Consider the following 19,700-nt stretch of genomic DNA (forward strand, 5'->3'; position numbering starts at 1 on the left):
GGTTCAAAGAATGTCAGGCAAAATGGTCGGCCCTCACGCATGTTCACTTCATCAAATCTGGCCCTCTTTGAAAAAAGTTTGGACACCCCTGGTCTAGATAGTGCTTGGTCCTGCCATGAGGGCAGGGGACTGGACTCTGACTCTCGAGGTCCCTTCCAGTCCTAGTGCTCTGTGATTCTCTGAAATACCCTCTCACCCTTATTCGTCTGTGAGGTGCCAGCTGCCTCCTGGACTTTGCTGAAACTGACTCGCGCCGCTGCCCCTGAAACCTCCAGAGGGGCTAGTGGGCAGCTGGCCGGGCGGGACGATTTCCCGGCACTTTGTGCCAGCCAGTTTTGTTCTGATGCCCCCTGCGTTGGTGGAAATCCGAGCCACCCGCCCAGGGCTAGCTACGCGGGACGTCGACCACTGGGGTGGTTCCACGTGGGGGCCCCCTCGCTTCACAACGAGCGGCTTTTTAACACTTTGTGACAGCGCGTTGGGGTCCCCCGTCTCCTGCACCCCCGAAATGGCACAAACAGACTGCACCAGCCGGTGGAATAGAGGAAGTTTATTGCCTCTCCAGGATACAGCACAGCACAGATGCAATCTGGTCACAGAGCTGGGCTAGGATGCCTCAGGCCTCCTTGAGTTGTGGGAGACTGGGCCCCTAAACTCCAGCTCCTCTCCCTAGGCTGTCTCCTCCATGCTCCCAGGTAGCAACTAACTAACTAACTTCCAGCCCTGCCCCCCAGTCAGGGCAGCATCCACCTTCCTTTGTTCCTCTCCATGGGGGGTGTCTGGCCACTGGTTTGCATAGTGACTCATCCTGTTTTGCTGGGTCGTGGTACCCACGGCAGCCAATGGGGGTTACCCCAGAGCCAGCAGCACAGAAACCAGCCAGGTACCCCCACTACGTCACACACTTGGCTGAAGCTACTTGTGAAGCAGCACACGCTGAGAACGGGGAAAGGAAAAGTGTCCGGGGGAGGGACCCCGGCGCCTTTGTGGGGGTTTAAATTCACTTCTGCCGTAGGGGGGACGCTGCCTGGTGAAAGTCCTGCAGCTGGGCCGTAGCAAAGCCAGGAGCAGAGGGGGTCAGAAAAAATACAATTGCAGTAAGTTTGAGGGGGAAATAAATATGTATCTTTCACGTCCTGTTCTGTGAAAGTGCCGTGGGGGAGGAACATGTTTAAATCTCTAGAAACTCTGAACTGGGGGGCTGGGACCCCGGCCTGTCATGCTGCTCATGGGGTCTCCTCGTTCCCTTCTGCTCCATAGATGTATCCGTCGGCTGTCTCTTGTGTTAGAGAGTCCGGGGCTCTGGCTGCTACCGGGAGCCCTAGGTCCTTCTGACTCCCTGGGCCCTGGAGCAGCTGCCCTCTTTGCTGCCCCCCCCCCCCCTCGGCGGGTCTGCCCCTACTAGATCCAGCCCTGCACACGCCTTCAGCAAAGCAGCCGAGTCGTTCCAGATGCCTACAGGGCCGGGCTGCAGTGAAGGGGCTGGTCTGTGGATCCCGGTGGAGCTGAGAGAGAGAACTTAGGTGCCTAAATCTCAGGGATCAGTGACTTTGTGGGGTCTGGGCCATAGAGGAATGTTCAGAAATAGCCTAAGTGGTTTAGGTGCTTAACTGTCAGACTAATGGGAATATAACCAGTGAAGGGGCCTCGGGGCACTTCCGGCACGTGTGAAATCTGTCTCTGGGTCCCAGTTTCCCAGCAGTGCAACCGCCCTGCTCAGTTTTCTGCTGACATTTTTTGTCAGTGGGAAAGTGTCTTTTCAACCCCAGTTAAAATGCCCCTAGCGAGCATCTGCTTTCCTCCGCAATGTTCCATTTCCCCCGCAACCCCAAAAAGCTCGAGCTGGAAATATTTTAGATTAACAACGGATTTTATTGATTTCAGTTTTTACTTGATATTTTAAAAATGATTCTCAGCAGCTTTCTGGCCAGAACTTTGGTGATGGGTGTCGACTTTTTGATTTAAAAGTCACGTGTCTGGCGAAAATGTTAACAAAATACATCACAGATGTTTTCATTGAAAGTTTCAATGGAGGGAAAAAAACATTTTCCAGCCAGCTCTAGCGAGGAGCCCGAAGACAGGGAAAGGACCAAGGGGAGAGAGAATTTCCCTCCGGGTTAGTAGACACCGGAGCAGTGTGGGGGCCTCCGGGCGAGAGGGACAGCACAGGGCACCCCGGGAGTGGTGAAGGATGAGGAGGGCTCCCGCCGGTTAAGAGCTCGGTTTCTGTGGGCTGTGCTGGGTGTGGAGCTGCACCTGCAGCCCTGCGGGGCCGTGAGAAGTGCTAAGAAGGGAACGGCAAGCCGGCTTGGTGTCGGTGACAGGCTGGGGGCCGCCACGTGGACCGGTTCTCAGCCCTGCGCTATGTAACGACCGTATGAAGGACCGGCTAGAAGGCCTGGAAGCTCGGCTGACGTTTGCAGCGGATACAAGCCCTTGGGGCGTGGCGGATCGTGAAGAGGACACATCTGGATCACTTGGTAAGCCAGGCTGCTGCAGTTCACCAGGGCGGCGGGTAGCGCGGGCCAGGGAAGTCAGTTCCTTCCCCAAAAGACGGGTGGACCTGCCCGCCATGCTGTGGGCGCTGGGGAGGGCCGGGGCTCTGGCTGTGGTGGGACTCCCTGGCTGACCAGTGCGCTGGCCAGTTGGGAAAACGAGCTCTGCAGCTGCCCTGCCAGCCGCGAAGGCAGGGGCTGTGGTGTGGCTGCCCTGCTGGTCCCAGAGCTGGGGCCAGGGTGAGCTGCCCCCACGGCCAGGATAGGGGGGGGGGGCAGTGCTGCCTGGAGTTCTGGGAGCCAGGAGGGGAGCTGGTTTTGCACGGCTGCCTGGTGAGGGGGAGCAGCCATAACAGAGGTGCATGGGGGTGCAGGCCACAATAGGGGCTGGGCTCGGGGGGAGGGGGATAGCGGCTGGGGCTTGTCTCCCCACACCAGGCCTTCACCCGCCGCCCATGCAGGCCAGGTGCTGTGACATTGCAAAGGCTCAGTCAATGTCGGTGGCTCTGTCCTGGGAAGCAGCCGCTCGGGCGGAGATGTGGGGGTGCGGAGCGCGAGGCCCCGGTGTGATGCTGTGGCCAGAGGGGCCGGTGAGACCCTGCTGTGCACAAAGAGGCTCCTTGGGGGGAGGAGGAGACAGGCTGTTTTCACCTGTGTATTTGGTGCTGGTGCAGCTGCTACTGGTCCAGTTCTGGGGGGCACGGTTCAGGGCACGTGGGGGTCACTGGCAGAGGGTCAGGGGAGAGCCACTAGGAAGGGTAACGAGTTAACAGGAGAGTTAACAGGCTGGCTGGCTCCTACTCCCTCCCCTCCTCCCCCCGCCTCTGGCTGGGCTGGCACCAGGGAAAGCTGGAGACCCCACAGCCCAGGGCGCTGGCCGGGAGCAGCCCAGCCCTGCGAGTGCCAAAGCCCCCCGGGGCCCTGGCCTGGGGAAACATCTCTGCCCCCCAGCTAAGCTCGGCAGTGACAGGGCGGAAGCTGTTTCCAGCCTGTTTGTGCCCCGACTCTGCAGGTCCCCAGGCAGGGACACTTAGCCCCCTGTTCGCACGCTGCCCGTGCCCCTCCCCCGGGTCCTGCCCCCAGGCAGTGCAGGGATTCTCTGCCCCCCACCTCCCAGGCACCATCCCCAGCTGAGCCACCTCTCTGGCCCATTCCTGACGCCCCTGCAGCCGGGTTTCCTGGGTCCCAGTGCTCAGCGCAGCCTTAAGGCTTCACCCCGACCTGCCCGCGTGTAGCTGTGGACACAGGAGGTGGCCGGGTTATGTTGGTGGCCAGAAGTAGCCGGGTGTGTCTGTAACAAAGGACAAACTGCACCCTGAGCAGGTTTGCGGATGACACTAAGCTGGGGAGAGAGGTAGATACGCTGGAGGGTAGGGATTGAGTCCAGAGTGACCTAGACAGATTGGGCCACAAGAAATCGGATGAGGTTCAACAAGGGCAAGTGCAGAGTCCTGCCCCTGGGACGGAAGATTCCCAAGTATTGGTACAGGCTGGGGACCGACTGGCTAAGTAGCAGTTCTGCAGAAAAGGCCCTGGGGATTACAGTGGAGGAGAAGCTGGAGATGAGTCAACAGGCGCCTTTGTAGCCAAGACGGCTGATGGCATATTAGGTGCATTAAGAGGAGCATTGCCAGCAGATCCAGAGATGTCATCATTCCCCTTTATTCGGCTCTGGTGAGGCCACATCTGGAGTATTGTGTCCAGTTCTGGGCCCCCCACTACAGAAAGGATGTGGACACATTGGAGAGGGACCAGCGGAGGGCGACCAAAATGATTAGTGAGAATGAGTCCTGTGGCACCGTATAGACTGACTAACAGACATGTGACATGCATATGACGAAGTGGGTCTTTGCCCACGAAAGCTGATGCTCCAATACATCCGTTAGTCTATAAGATGCCACAGGACCCCTTGTTGCTTTTGCAGATCCAGACTAACACGGCTACCCCTCTGATACACAAAATGATTAGGGGGCGGAGCACATGACCTACGAGGAGAGGCTGAGGGATTTGGGTCTGTTTAGTCTGCAGAAGAGAAGGGGGGGGGATTTGAGAGCAGCCTGCAACTTCCTGAAGGGGGGTTCCAAAGAGGATGGAACAAGAGACAGGACTATGTAGCACTTTACAGACTAACAAGATGGTTTATGAGGTGATGAGCTTTCGTGGGCCAGTGGTGGCAGAACAAGGAGCAATGGTCTCAAGTTGCAGCGGGGGAGGTCGAAGTTGGATATTAGGAAAAACTATTTCACTAGGCCAGTGGGGAAGCGCTGGGCTGGGTTCCCTATGGAGGGGGTGGAGTCTTCATCCCTAAAGGTGTTTCAGTCCCAGCTTGACCAAGCCCTGGCTGGGATGATTTATTTGGGATTGATCCTGCTTTGGGCGGGGGGCTGGACTGGATGCTCCTGAGGTCTCTGCTGGCCCTGGGGTTCTGTGACTCCAGAGAGAGTTGATGTTTCTCTGTCTCTCGTATCTGAGCCCTTCTCCCTGGGGAGACTTCGCTGGGAGGCGGAGGAGGGGAAACGGGCTGGGGGCTGCTGGAGTTGCCTTGGAGTCTGAGGCAGAAGGAAACTTCCCAAAGGGGATCTGGAATTTCACCTTCTGCGAGGTCCTTGGGTCTCCCTGACGGGCACAGTCCGCAGGGTTGTGTGTCAGTGCGCGAGCAGATGGTCAGTCTTTGCAGAAACGCTGCAGAGTTCTAAGTGTTGTGACACGGGGTCTGTGGGTACGTCTCACAGCAACGGTATTTGGAAGTAACTCGGTCCAGTCTACACCGCAGGCAGGGATTTCGAAATAACGTCAAAATGCCGCCAAGCTGGAGGATTCTTCCTCCGACTCCTGTGACCTCATTGTACGAGGAGGCAGGGAAGTCGGGGGAAGGGCGCTCTATTTCGAAATCAGTGCTGTGTGGACCCCCCCCCCAATTTCAAAAGAAGCGATTTTGAAATAAGATCCGCAATTGACGTCGCTCAGTTTGTGACGCTTCTTTCGAGTTGAGCCCGGCTGTGTGGACGCCCCGTTGTGGGGCCGCTATTGCAAACATCAGGAAGGTTTACTTGCTGTTCTGCCGCAGAGCTGAGCCTAGGGAACAGCAGAAGACTGAGGTTTCCGACGGGGTTTCCTGGTGCAGTGTGTGACCCCTCTGCACAAAGACGGGTGTTGACAGGTAGCGTCTGCCAGGTCGCGCCAGCACAGCCCAGGCCGGGTTCAGTGTCCGCTTCCCTCCCCATCCATCCCCCACAGAACCGGCTGCAGCCCCGGCGCAGGAGCCTGGGAAATTCACACGACACCTCGCCCAGTCGCTCAGGCCCAGAGTTCAGAGGGGCAGCCGCAGAGTCACCGGCCAGCCTGAGGGTGGGGGAGGTGACGAGGCACCTTACTCGCTCCAGTGCTGCCGGGGTCCCTGGGGTCACAGAGGATGCTGGGGCCCGGAAGCGACGTGGGTCTGGAGCAAGAGTGTGGAGCACGGGGGAAAGAGAGCGGAGACACCAGCCCTGCTGATGAAAGGGCCAATTCCTCTGCCAGCAAAGGGCCAATTCCCCAGAGCTACCAGCAGGAGGCGCCGCGGCCGTGAGTCCCACCCCATGACACTTGGTTGTATCCAGTGACGGGGACTCTGAACCCCGGGGATCTAACGGCTCCTGCACCAGGGCAATAAACGTTTTGCAGCCCGGAGCCGCTCCCCTTGCTCGGCACAAAGTCCCTTTTGATCGCAGAGAGATGCGTTTGCTCCCATCCTGAGCACACGGATCTGGGAGTGACTCAGCTGTGTCTTGGGGGGAGGGGGAGCTGCAGCGTTTCCTGTGAGAAGGGCGCTTGTGCAGCTGCTCTGCGGAGATTCAGACACCCGACTGATTAGCAGAGCGCTCACTGTGAGATTTGTGTTTCTCTGAGTGGTGCACATTCCTTGGTGCATTTAAAATGTTATTCCACACATGGCTGGGAAGGATTAGAGGGAACCTGGGCAGCTGTGTCAGTGGCTGCTGCCTTTGCCCCATCACCTGCCTCTGAAGACGGGACTGCAGGGATGGAAAAGGCCTGTTGGATCCCAGCCCGCCCATCCCCCGGGGGCCCGTGTGTGACTGTTCCCGCGCTCTGTTCTCAGCCGTGTTAGCCAGGCCGAGTTCCCAATGTCCCCACCACACCTGAAATAGACCCCCCCAAATCAATACTTCGCCCCCCCTGGGGTTGGTGCTTGTCAGGTGGTACATGCAGCTGTGCCAGTCTGAACCCTGGGGCAGGACTGAGAAATGCCCACGGAAATGGCATCCGCACCCCGAGGGATGTTGCTGCGCCAATCCCACCCCGGCAGGGTTGCCAGGTGTCCGGTATTGACCCGCACAGTCCGGTATTTTCACCTCCTGTCCGGTAAAAAAAATTCAGAAAATATCGGACTGGCTTTTTCCCTGCCAGGTGATAAAAATACCAGACACCTGGCAACCCCATGGACACACTCAGCAACCGGGCCCAGCCCCCGGTTCCCCAGACCCTCCACTGGGCCCCCTGGATGATCTCCCTCCCGCCCCCGCGGCTATCCTAGTTCTGCAGGGGTTTGTCTTGTGGCTGGAACAGAAAAACAAGATGGCTGCTGGCAAAAAAACCTCTGAGGGGCCATGCTGATTTTAAATTTTTCAATTGTATTTATTTATTTGCTTAATAACCGCTGTCAGGGTCTCCCCCCCCCCCCCCCCGAGTTGTTGTTTTTTTTTTTTTTTACGTGAGGGGTAGGGGTGTTTGGTGTTTTTGGTTAAACCATCTGGCAACCCTACCCCTGGGGCAGGGCGGGGCAAAGAAAAAATGTTCCATGTCCCACTGCAGCAGGACGGCCCCTACAAAACTAGAAAAGCCCCTTCCAGTGCACCCGGAGTGCAGGCCGGGCCCAGGTCTGCTCTGCCTCCCTGCCCCCCCAGAGCTGCATGCGGAGGTCCTGGGTGTGTCACGAGCCTCCCGTGGGCTCCAGGCCTGGGCTGGCTGGGGGGGAGGCGCTGGACTCTGTCACATCCGTGCTCAGGGTGTGTCCGTCGGCTTCCCTGGGGGTTTGGCACATTGGCTTTGACACGAGGAGCCGGAAATGCCCTGAGCCCCTCCCTGCCTGAGCCCCCCGATACCTCCTCCTGAGACCCCTCGCTTCTCATCCTGTGACCCTGCTCTGCTGGGCGGGTGGGGGAGGTGCTGGCAGGGGACTCACTGGTCTGGAAATGCCTCAATCTCTTGGCCGGCAAAGCCCACGTGTGGGGTAGGTCCTGGCAGGCAGCTGAGATGGGGGTGGGTGTTTGCGGAGGGCCGGGGAGATGGGATTTGAGGGGGGGAGTCTGATTTGTGACACGTGGGGAAGGGGAGAGGATGCTGCTGTTTTACTGTGAGTTGGGTTTTCCCAGGCTGCTCTGGGGCAGGTTCCCATTGCACCATCTGGGCAGGGAGGTTTCTGTTGCACCCTCGTGTGTAAATCCCGGCGCGACTACAGCCCATCACTGCACATGAGATACCACATGGCCCAGCCAGGGCCAGGCTAGCGCAGGGGCCTTCGTCTTCTAGTCGTGTTGAGGCCAAAGACTCGCCCCCTGTGATCAGTGTGGGAGCAGGTGGCTCAGAAAGTGTTGCCCAAGCTCAAATAAACGGCTCCAAGGGGGGGGGGGGATCCACCCTCCTGCCCCGTGGGAAGTTGCTCTGATAGTTAAATACCCCAAATAACGATTTCCTTGCACCCACCCTCATCCCCCACTTCAGCCTGAATCAATCCCCCTGTCATTTCTCTTCCTACGTGGTGTTTGCACCTGTCTGGTGTTTGTGGCAAGGTCTCTGATCTCCACGTGTATGGTCTAATATATTTAACATCTTGGTTTCTTCTGGTTAAAGGAAACTGAACACAAGGGACCTGCCAGCTCATGCACCAGGGCAATAAATGTTTTACAGCCAGGCGGCCGCTCCCCTTCTATGGCGCAGAGTCTCTCTGGAAGCAGAGCTGGGTTCAAAGGTAAGTGAAGAGCATGGAGACCTGGGAGATGGGTTGGAAATGGGAGGGAGCGTGGGCTGTAACACCAGAGAGAAAGGAGGGACAAGGCAGAACTGGGAGGCAAAATCAAATGAGTATCTTAGATGCCTTCGTACAAATGCAAGAAGTACTGGTAACAAGCAGGAAGAACTGGAAATGCTAATAAATAAACACAACTAGGGCATTGTTGGTAACCCAGAGACTTGTTGGGATGATACACGATTGGAATATTGGTATAGAGGGTACAGCTTGCTCAGGAAGGACAGGCAGGGAGAAAAGGGAGGAGGTGTTGCCTTGTATATTAAAAATGCACACACTTGGACTGAGGTGGAGATGGACGTAGGAGATGGACATTTTGAGAGTCTCTGGGTTAGGCTAAAAGGGGTAATAAACAAGGGTGATGTCATGCTAGGAGTCTACTACAGGCCACCTACCCAGGTAGAAGAAGTGGACGAGGCTTTTTTTGAACAACTCACAAAATCATCCAAAGCGCAGGATTTGGTGGTGACGGGGGACTTCAACAATCCAGACATATGTTGGGAAACTAACACAGCGGGGCACAGACTATCCAGTCAGTTCTTGGACTGCACTGGAGACAACTTTTTATTTCAGAAGGCTGAAAAAGCTACTGGCAGGAAGCTGTCCTAGATTTGATTTTGACAAACAGGGAGGAACTGGTTGAGAATTTGAAAGTGGAAGGCAGCTTGGCTGAAAGTGATCATGAAATCACAGAGTTCATGATTCAAAGGAAGGGTAGAAGGGAGAACAGCAAAACAGAGACAGTGGATTTCAGGAAGGCGGATTTTGGTAAGCTCAGAGAGATGGGAGGTAAGGTCCCATGGGAAGCAAGATTAAGAGGAAAAACAACTGAAGAGAGGTGCCAGTTTTTCTAAGGAACATTATTAAGGGCCCAAAAGCAAACTATTCTGCTATGTAGGAAAGATGGAAAGTTTGGCAAAAGACCGTCTTGGCTTATCCAGGAGATCTTGCAAGATCTAAAAATAAAAAGGAGACGTATAAAAAGTGGAAACTAGGACAAATTACAGAGGATAAATATACGGAAACAACACAGGAATGCAGGGGCCAGATTAGAAAGGCGAAGGCACAAAACGAGCTCAAACTAGTTAGAGACATAAAGGGAAACAAGAAGACATTCTGTAAATATATTAGAAGCAAGAGGAAGACCAAGGACAGGGTCAGTGAGGAGGGGAAAACAGTAACAGGAAACTTGGAAATGGCAGAGATGCTCAATGACTTCTTTGTTTCAGTCTTCACCGAGAAGTCTGTAGAAATGCCTGACACAGTGACTGCTAGTGGGAAGGGGGTAGATTTAGAAGATAAAATAAAAAAAGAACAAGTTAAAAATCACCTAGAAAAGTTAGATGCCTGCAAGGCACCAGGGCCTGATGAAATGCATCCTAGAATACTCAAGGAGCTGATAGAGGAGGTATCTGAGCCTCTAGCTATCATCTTTGGAAAATCATGGGAGACAGGAGAGATTCCAGAGGACTGGAAAAGGGCAAATCTAGTGCCCATTTGTAAAAAGGGAAATAAGAACAACCCAGGAAACTACAGACCAGTTAGTTTAACTTCTGTGCCAGGGAAGATAATGGAGCAAGTAATTAAGGAAATCATCTGCAACCACTTGCAAGGTGGCAAGGTGCTAGGGAACAGCCAGCATGGATTTGTAAGGAACAAATCATGTCAAACCAATCTGATAGCTTTCTTTGATAGGATAACAAGTCTTGTGGATAAGGGAGAAACGGTGGATGTGGTATACCTAGACTTTAGTAAGGGGTTTGATATGGTCTTGCATGATATTCTTATCAATAAACTAGGCAAATACAACTTAGATGGGGCTACTATAAGGTGGGTGCATAACTGGCTGGAAAACTGTACTCAGAGAGTAGTTATTAATGGTTCACAATCCCCCTGGAAGGCAGAACAAGTGGAGTCTGTTCTGGGACCGGTTCTTTTCAGTATCTTCATCAACGATTTAGCTATTGGCATAGAGAGGACGCTTATTAAGTTTGCAGATGATCCAAAGCTGGGAGGGGTTGCGAGTGCTTTGAAGGACAGAGTCAGAATTCAGACTGATCTGGACACACTGGAGAAATGGTCTGAGGTCAATAGGATGAAGCTGAAGAAGGAGAAATGCAAAGTGCTCCACTTTGGAAGGAACAATCCATGTCACACATAGAATGGGAAGCGACTGTCTGGGAAGGAGTCCGGCAGAAAGGAATCTAGGGGTTATAGTGGACCACAAGCTGAATATGAGTCAGCAGTGTGATGCTGCTGCAAAAAAGAGGAAACGTAATTCTGGGCTGCATGAACAGGTGTTTTGTGAGCAAGACACGAGGAGTCATTCTTCCGCTCTACTCTGCGCTGGTTAGGCCTCAGTTGGAGAATTGTGTCCAGTTCTGGGCTCCGTGTTTCAGGGATGAGATGGAAGAATTTGAGAAGGTCCAGAAAAGCCAGCATGATGCAAGGTCTAGAGAACATGAGCTAGGAGGGAAGGCTGAAAGAATTGGGTTTGTTTAGCTTGGAAAGGAGAAGACTGAGAGGGGACATGAGAACGATTTTCAGTTATATAAAATGGAGTCACAAGGAGGGGGGAGGAAAATTGTTCATCTTGGCCTCTGGGGACAGGACAAGAAGCAATGGGCTTAAACTGCAGCAAGGGAGGTTTAGGTTGGACATTAGGAAAAACTTGCCAACTGTTAGGGTGATGAAACCCAGAATAAATTGCCCAGGGAGGTTGTGGAATCTCCATCCGGAGATATTTAAGAGCAGCTAGGACAGACACCTGTCAGGGACGATCTCGGTGATGCTTGGTCCTGGCATGAGGGCAGGGGACTGGACTCGATGACTCTTGAGGTCCTTTCCAGTCCTAGTATTCTATGATCCTCTGATTGAAATAGTCCCAGTGCTGGGCCCACAGCACCAGAGAGCGGCTCGTGTCCGTTACACTCCCGTCTGCACAGCCAGAGAGCTGAGCCCAGCCCAGCCCGGGAAACTCTCCAGGGTCACGGCCCTGCCAGTCAGGCTACGGGCGTCCTGGTGCCAAGGTCGCTCTGCTGCCTGGCTCTGTATCAGGTGCCCTGTGGGATCTGGCCGTTGGGGTGGGTCCCTTTGCGGCCGGGGCTGGATTATTGGCTCGGTGCAAAGTCTGAAGGGAATCAGCGTTCGGTGCCGGTTTATCGCCGTTGCTCTGTACACTGGAGAGCAATAAAACGTCCAAACTCCAGGCTCTGCTTTGTCGCTGGGCTGGGCTGTAGCTCCGCCCCGTTCCCCCCCGGCAGACGTTGCTGGAGCTCCATGGGGCTCACCTAACCCCACCCCACAGGGAGCGTCACCAGAGGGCGGCTGGTTTGAATGGGGCGATCGGGCCCAGGGACTGAGCCATGGCCCCGTGAACTGAGAGCGGCAAACAGCAGTGTGAAGACACAGACGTGGTCCCACCCCTGCCAGGGACCCAGCCGGGGGGGGGGGGGGGGGGGATTTGGCGTCAGCCCTGTGGCTCCATTAAGGCTTCTGACAGTGTGTGTGTGGGGGGGGGGGGGGCATGGCCCCACTCCCAATTTCAGTGGGCCTTCAGCTCCAGGGGGTAGCAGTGGGGCTGAAAACAAGGCTCCCTTGTAGCTAAGGCCCCAAACCCTAGCACATCCCCCTGCCCCCCACAGGGACTGGAACTGTAGGGCCGAAAGCCTGAACCCCCCTAACACCCTCAGGCCTAACACCCTGAGGGGGGCGGGAAGGGCAGGGGCACAGAGGGGGCCGTGGGGCTCACAGGACAGACACTGGGGGGAAGGGCAGGGGCACAGAGGGGGCCGTGGGGCTCACAGGACAGACACTGGGGGGAAGCGCAGGGGCACAGAGGGAGCCGTGGGGCTCATAGGACAGACACTGGGGGGAAGGGCAGGGGCACAGAGGGAGCCGTGGGGCTCATAGGACAGACACTGGGGGGAAGGGCAGGGGCACAGAGGGAGCCGTGGGGCTCACAGGACAGACACTGGGGGGAAGGGCAGGGGCACAGAGGGAGCCGTGGGGCTCACAGGACAGACACTGGGGGGAAGGGCAGGGGCACAGAGGGAGCCGTGGGGCTCACAGGACAGACACTGGGGGGAAGGGCAGGGGCACAGAGGGAGCCGTGGGGCTCACAGGACAGACACTGGGGGGAAGGGCAGGGACACAGAGGGGCCGTGGGGCTCACAGGACAGACACTGGGGGGAAGGGCAGGGGCACAGAGGGAGCCGTGGGGCTCACAGGACAGACACTGGGGGGAAGGGATGGGGCACAGAGGGAGCCGTGGGGCTCACAGGACAGACACTGGGGGGAAGGGCAGGGGCACAGAGGGAGCCGTGGGGCTCACAGGACAGACACTGGGGGGAAGGGATGGGGCACAGAGGGAGCCGTGGGGCTCACAGGACAGACACTGGGGGGAAGGGCAGGGACACAGAGGGGCCGTGGGGCTCATAGGACAGACACTGGGGGGAAGGGCAGGGGCACAGAGGGAGCCGTGGGGCTCACAGGACAGACACTGGGGGGAAGGGATGGGGCACAGAGGGAGCCGTGGGGCTCACAGGACAGACACTGGGGGGAAGGGCAGGGACACAGAGGGGGCCGTGGGGCTCACAGGACAGACACTGGGGGGGAAGGGCAGGGGTACAGAGGGAGCCGTGGGGCTCACAGGACAGACACTGGGGGGAAGGGCAGGGGCACAGAGGGGGCCGTGGGGCTCACAGGACAGACACTGGGGGGAAGGGCAGGGGCACAGAGGGGCCGTGGGGCTCATAGGACAGACACTGGGGGGAAGGGCAGGGGCACAGAGGGAGCCGTGGGGCTCACAGGACAGACACTGGGGGGAAGGGATGGGGCACAGAGGGAGCCGTGGGGCTCACAGGACAGACACTGGGGGGAAGGGCAGGGACACAGAGGGGCCGTGGGGCTCATAGGACAGACACTGGGGGGAAGGGCAGGGGCACAGAGGGAGCCGTGGGGCTCACAGGACAGACACTGGGGGGAAGGGATGGGGCACAGAGGGAGCCGTGGGGCTCACAGGACAGACACTGGGGGGAAGGGCAGGGACACAGAGGGGCCGTGGGGCTCATAGGACAGACACTGGGGGGAAGGGCAGGGGCACAGAGGGAGCCGTGGGGCTCACAGGACAGACACTGGGGGGAAGGGCAGGGGCACAGAGGGGGCCGTGGGGCTCACAGGACAGACACTGGGGGGAAGGGCAGAGGCACAGAGCGAGCCGTGGGGCTCACAGGACAGACACTCGGGGGAAGGGCAGGGGCACAGAGGGAGCCGTGGGGCTCATAAGACAGACACTGGGGGGAAGGGCAGGGGCACAGAGGGGGCCGTGGGGCTCATAGGACAGACACTGGGGGGGAAGGGCAGGGGCACAGAGGGGCCGTGGGGCTCACAGGACAGACACTGGGGGAAGGGCAGGGGCACAGAGGGAGCCGTGGGGCTCACAGGACAGACACTGGGGGGAAGGGCAGGGGCACAGAGGGAGCCGTGGGGCTCACAGGACAGACACTGGGGGGAAGGGCAGGGGCACAGAGGGAGCCGTGGGGCTCACAGGACAGACACTGGGGGGAAGGGCAGGGGCACAGAGGGAGCCGTGGGGATCACAGGACAGACACTGGGGGGAAGGACAGGGGCACAGAGGGGCCGTGGGGCTCATAGGACAGACACTGGGGGGAAGGGCAGGGGCACAGAGGGGGCCGTGGGGCTCACAGGACAGACACTTGGGGGAAGGGCAGGGGCACAGAGGGAGCCATGGGGCTCACAGGACAGACACTGGGGGGAAGGGCAGGGGCACAGAGGGAGCCGTGGGGCTCATAAGACAGACACTGGGGGGAAGGGCAGGGGCACAGAGGGGCCGTGGGGCTCACAGGACAGACACTGAGGGGAAGGGCAGGGGTACAGAGGGAGCCGTGGGGCTCACAGGACAGACACTGGGGGGGAAGGGCAGGGGCACAGAGGGGCCGTGGGGCTCACAGGACAGACACTGGGGGAAGGGCAGGGGCACAGAGGGAGCCGTGGGGCTCACAGGACAGACACTGGTGGGGAAGGGCAGGGGCACAGAGGGGCCGTGGGGCTCACAGGACAGACACTGGGGGGAAGGGCAGGGGCACAGAGGGAGCCGTGGGGCTCACAGGACAGACACTAGGGGGAAGGGCAGGGGCACAGAGGGAGCCGTGAGGCTCACAGGACAGACACTGGGGGAAGGGCAGGGGCTCACGGGCCGTGGGGCTCATAGGACAGACACTGGGGGAAGGGCACAGAGGGAGCCGTGGGGATCACAGGACAGACACTGGGGGGGAAGGGCAGGGGCACAGAGGGGCCGTGGGGCTCACAGGACAGACACTGGGGGAAGGGCAGGGGCACAGAGGGAGCCGTGGGGCTCACAGGACAGACACTGGGGGGAAGGGCAGGGGCACAGAGGGAGCCGTGGGGCTCATAGGACAGACACTGGGGGGAAGGGCAGGGGCACAGAGGGAGCCGTGGGGCTCACAGGACAGACACTGGGGGGAAGGGCAGGGGCACAGAGGGAGCCGTGGGGCTCACAGGACAGACACTGGGGGGGAAGGGCAGGGGCACAGAGGGGGCCGTGGGGCTCACAGGACAGACACTGGGGGGAAGGGCAGGGGCACAGAGGGAGCCGTGGGGCTCATAAGACAGACACTGGGGGGAAGGGCAGGGGCACAGAGGGGCCGTGGGGCTCACAGGACAGACACTGGGGGGAAGGGCAGGGGCACAGAGGGAGCCGTGGGGCTCACAGGACAGACACTGGGGGGGGAAGGGCAGGGGCACAGAGGGAGCCGTGGGGCTCATAGGACAGACACTGGAGGGAAGGGCAGGGGCACAGAGGCAGCCATGGGGCTCACAGGACAGACACTGGGGGGAAGGGCAGGGGCACAGACGGAGCCGTGGGGCTCATAGGACAGACACTGGAGGGAAGGGCGGGGGCACAGAGGGAGCCGTGGGGCTCACAGGACAGACACTGGGGGGAAGGGCGGGGGCACAGAGGGGGCCGTGGGGCTCACAGGACAGACACTGGGGGGAAGGGCAGGGGCACAGAGGCTCCGTGGGGCTCACAGGACAGACACTGGGGGGGAAGGGCAGGGGCACAGAGGGGGCCGTGGGGCTCACAGGACAGACACTGGGGGAAGGGCAGGGGCACAGAGGGAGCCGTGGGGCTCATAAGACAGACACTGGGGGGAAGGGCAGGGGCACAGAGGGGCCGTGGGGCTCACAGGACAGACACTGGGGGGAAGGGCAGGGGCACAGAGGGAGCCGTGGGGCTCACAGGACAGACACTGGGGGAAAGGGCGGGGGCACAGAGGGGGCCGTGGGGCTCACAGGACAGACACTGGGGGGAAGGGCAGGGGCACAGAGGGGCCGTGGGGCTCACAGGACAGACACTGGGGGGAAGGGCAGGGGCACAGAGGGGCCGTGGGGCTCACAGGACAGACACTGAGGGGAAGGGCAGGGGCACAGAGGGGGCCGTGGGGCTCACAGGACAGACACTGGGGGGGAAGGGCAGGGGCACAGAGGGGCCGTGGGGCTCACAGGACAGACACTGGGGGAAGGGCAGGGGCACAGAGGGAGCCGTGGGGCTCACAGGACAGACACTGGGGGGAAGGGCAGGGGCACAGAGGGAGCCGTGGGGCTCATAGGACAGACACTGGGGGGAAGGGCAGGGGCACAGAGGGAGCCGTGGGGCTCACAGGACAGACACTGGGGGGAAGGGCAGGGGCACAGAGGGAGCCGTGGGGCTCACAGGACAGACACTGGGGGGGAAGGGCAGGGGCACAGAGGGGGCCGTGGGGCTCACAGGACAGACACTGGGGGGAAGGGCAGGGGCACAGAGGGAGCCGTGGGGCTCATAAGACAGACACTGGGGGGAAGGGCAGGGGCACAGAGGGGCCGTGGGGCTCACAGGACAGACACTGGGGGGAAGGGCAGGGGCACAGAGGGAGCCGTGGGGCTCACAGGACAGACACTGGGGGGGGAAGGGCAGGGGCACAGAGGGAGCCGTGGGGCTCATAGGACAGACACTGGAGGGAAGGGCAGGGGCACAGAGGCAGCCATGGGGCTCACAGGACAGACACTGGGGGGAAGGGCAGGGGCACAGACGGAGCCGTGGGGCTCATAGGACAGACACTGGAGGGAAGGGCGGGGGCACAGAGGGAGCCGTGGGGCTCACAGGACAGACACTGGGGGGAAGGGCGGGGGCACAGAGGGGGCCGTGGGGCTCACAGGACAGACACTGGGGGGAAGGGCAGGGGCACAGAGGGAGCCGTGGGGCTCACAGGACAGACACTGGGGGGAAGGGCAGGGGCACAGAGGGAGCCGTGGGGCTCACAGGACAGACACTGGGGGTGGAAGGGCAGGGGCGCAGAGGGGCTGTGGGGCTCACAGGACAGACACTGGGGGGAAGGGCAGGGGCACAGAGGGGGCCGTGGGGCTCACAGGACAGACACTGGGGGGAAGGGCAGGGGCACAGAGGGAGCCGTGGGGCTCACAGGACAGACACTGGGGGGAAGGGCAGGGGCACAGAGGGAGCCGTGGGGCTCATAAGACAGACACTGGGGGGAAGGGCAGGGGCACAGAGGGGCCGTGGGGCTCACAGGACAGACACTGGGGGGAAGGGCAGGGGCACAGAGGGAGCCGTGGGGCTCACAGGACAGACACTGGGGGGGGAAGGGCAGGGGCACAGAGGGAGCCGTGGGGCTCATAGGACAGACACTGGAGGGAAGGGCAGGGGCACAGAGGCAGCCATGGGGCTCACAGGACAGACACTGGGGGGAAGGGCAGGGGCACAGACGGAGCCGTGGGGCTCATAGGACAGACACTGGAGGGAAGGGCGGGGGCACAGAGGGAGCCGTGGGGCTCACAGGACAGACACTGGGGGGAAGGGCGGGGGCACAGAGGGGGCCGTGGGGCTCACAGGACAGACACTGGGGGGAAGGGCAGGGGCACAGAGGGAGCCGTGGGGCTCACAGGACAGACACTGGGGGGAAGGGCAGGGGCACAGAGGGAGCCGTGGGGCTCACAGGACAGACACTGGGGGTGGAAGGGCAGGGGCGCAGAGGGGCTGTGGGGCTCACAGGACAGACACTGGGGGGAAGGGCAGGGGCACAGAGGGGGCCGTGGGGCTCACAGGACAGACACTGGGGGGAAGGGCAGGGGCGCAGAGGGGCTGTGGGGCTCACAGGACAGACACTGGGGGGAAGGGCAGGGGCACAGAGGGGGCCGTGGGGCTCACAGGACAGACACTGGGGGGAAGGGCAGGGGCACAGAGGGGGCCGTGGGGCTCACAGGACAGACACTGGGGGGAAGGGCAGGGGCACAGAGGGGGCCGTGGGGCTCACAGGACAGACACTGGGGGAAGGGCAGGGGCACAGAGGGAGCCGTGGGGCTCACAGGACAGACACTGGGGGGAAGGGCGGGGGCACAGAGGGAGCCGTGGGGCTCACAGGACAGACACTGGGGGAAGGGCAGGGGCACAGAGGGAGCCGTGGGGCTCACAGGACAGACACTGGGGGGAGGGTGGGGGCACAGAGGGAGCCGTGGGGCTCACAGGACAGACACTGGGGGGAAGGGCGGGGGCACAGAGGGGGCCGTGGGGCTCACAGGACAGACACTGGGGGGAAGGGCAGGGGCACAGAGGGAGCCGTGGGGCTCACAGGACAGACACTGGGGGGAAGGGCGGGGGCACAGAGGGAGCCGTGGGGCTCACAGGACAGACACTGGGGGGAAGGGCAGGGGCACAGAGGGAGCCGTGGGGCTCACAGGACAGACACTGGGGGTGGAAGGGCAGGGGCGCAGAGGGGCTGTGGGGCTCACAGGACAGACACTGGGGGTGGAAGGGCAGGGGCGCAGAGGGGCTGTGGGGCTCACAGGACAGACACTGGGGGGAAGGGCAGGGGCGCAGAGGGGCTGTGGGGCTCACAGGACAGACACTGGGGGGAAGGGCAGGGGCACAGAGGGGGCCGTGGGGCTCACAGGACAGACACTGGGGGGAAGGGCAGGGGCACAGAGTGGGCCGTGGGGCTCACAGGACAGACACTGGGGGGAAGGGCAGGGGCACAGAGGGGGCCGTGGGGCTCACAGGACAGACACTGGGGGAAGGGCAGGGGCACAGAGGGAGCCGTGGGGCTCACAGGACAGACACTGGGGGGAAGGGCGGGGGCACAGAGGGAGCTGTGGGGCTCACAGGACAGACACTGGGGAGAAGGGCAGGGGCACAGAGGGAGCCGTGGGGCTCACAGGACAGACACTGGGGGAAGGGCAGGGGCACAGAGGGAGCCGTGGGGCTCACAGGACAGACACTGGGGGGAGGGTGGGGGCACAGAGGGAGCCGTGGGGCTCACAGGACAGACACTGGGGGGAAGGGCAGGGGCACAGAGGGGGCCGTGGGGCTCACAGGACAGACACTGGGGGGAAGGGCAGGGGCACAGAGGGGCCGTGGGGCTCACAGGACAGACACTGGGGGGAAGGGCAGGGGCACAGAGGGAGCCGTGGGGCTCATAGGACAGACACTGGGGGGGAAGGGCAGGGGCACAGAGGGGCCGTGGGGCTCACAGGACAGACACTGGGGGAAGGGCAGGGGCACAGAGGGAGCCGTGGGGCTCACAGGACAGACACTGGGGGGAAGGGCAGGGGCACAGAGGGAGCCGTGGGGCTCACAGGACAGACACTGGGGGGAAGGGCGGGGGCACAGAGGGAGCCGTGGGGCTCACAGGACAGACACTGGGGGGAAGGGCAGGGCACAGAGGAGCCGTGGGGCTCACAGGACAGTGGCCGTGGGGCGGGAAGGGGGAGGTTTTGCTCACTGGTGCGGGAGGTGGGGCTGGGTGCGGAGCTGCACCTGTCTCTGCATTTCCCTGTGCGCTGGGTGGGGTTTGCTGATCTCACCCCACTGACAGGCGCCGAGGGGCAAGGTGCAGACGCCTGGATCGGAGCGTTTCCTGCTGCCCCACGGCCCGGCCGAGGCACCGGATCCCTCGGGCCACCAGGACGCAGGACCCGGGCTGGGCAGCCCCCTCGGCGCCCCGACAGAGACCGGTGCAGGTGAGCGTCCCGTACGGGTCTGGGGGCGTCCGTGGGGCACTGGCCCTGGGGGTGACTTGGGGGGTTTCGCCTCCCTCTGCCGAGCGGCTCAGACCTTCTCCCTGCAGCTGAGGTATCTGGGGCGGGTG

General features: G+C 60.7%; 1 protein-coding gene and 1 long non-coding RNA gene across 2 annotated transcripts in view; both read left to right on the forward strand.

Annotated features, from left to right (window-relative positions):
* LOC142823137 (E3 ubiquitin-protein ligase TRIM21-like) overlaps nt 1–19,700 on the forward strand; it is a 151,421-nt gene that overhangs the window by 89,992 nt on the left and 41,729 nt on the right. The window lies entirely within an intron of this gene.
* LOC142823190 (uncharacterized) lies at nt 1,384–19,681 on the forward strand. Its single transcript, XR_012898489.1, has 3 exons — nt 1,384–2,480; nt 8,346–8,463; nt 19,428–19,681. It is a non-coding gene; the product is annotated as an uncharacterized LOC142823190 (long non-coding RNA).

The sequence above is a fragment of the Pelodiscus sinensis genome, chromosome 32 (assembly GCF_049634645.1).
Source record: "Pelodiscus sinensis isolate JC-2024 chromosome 32, ASM4963464v1, whole genome shotgun sequence".
NCBI classification, from domain to species: Eukaryota; Metazoa; Chordata; order Testudines; family Trionychidae; genus Pelodiscus; species Pelodiscus sinensis.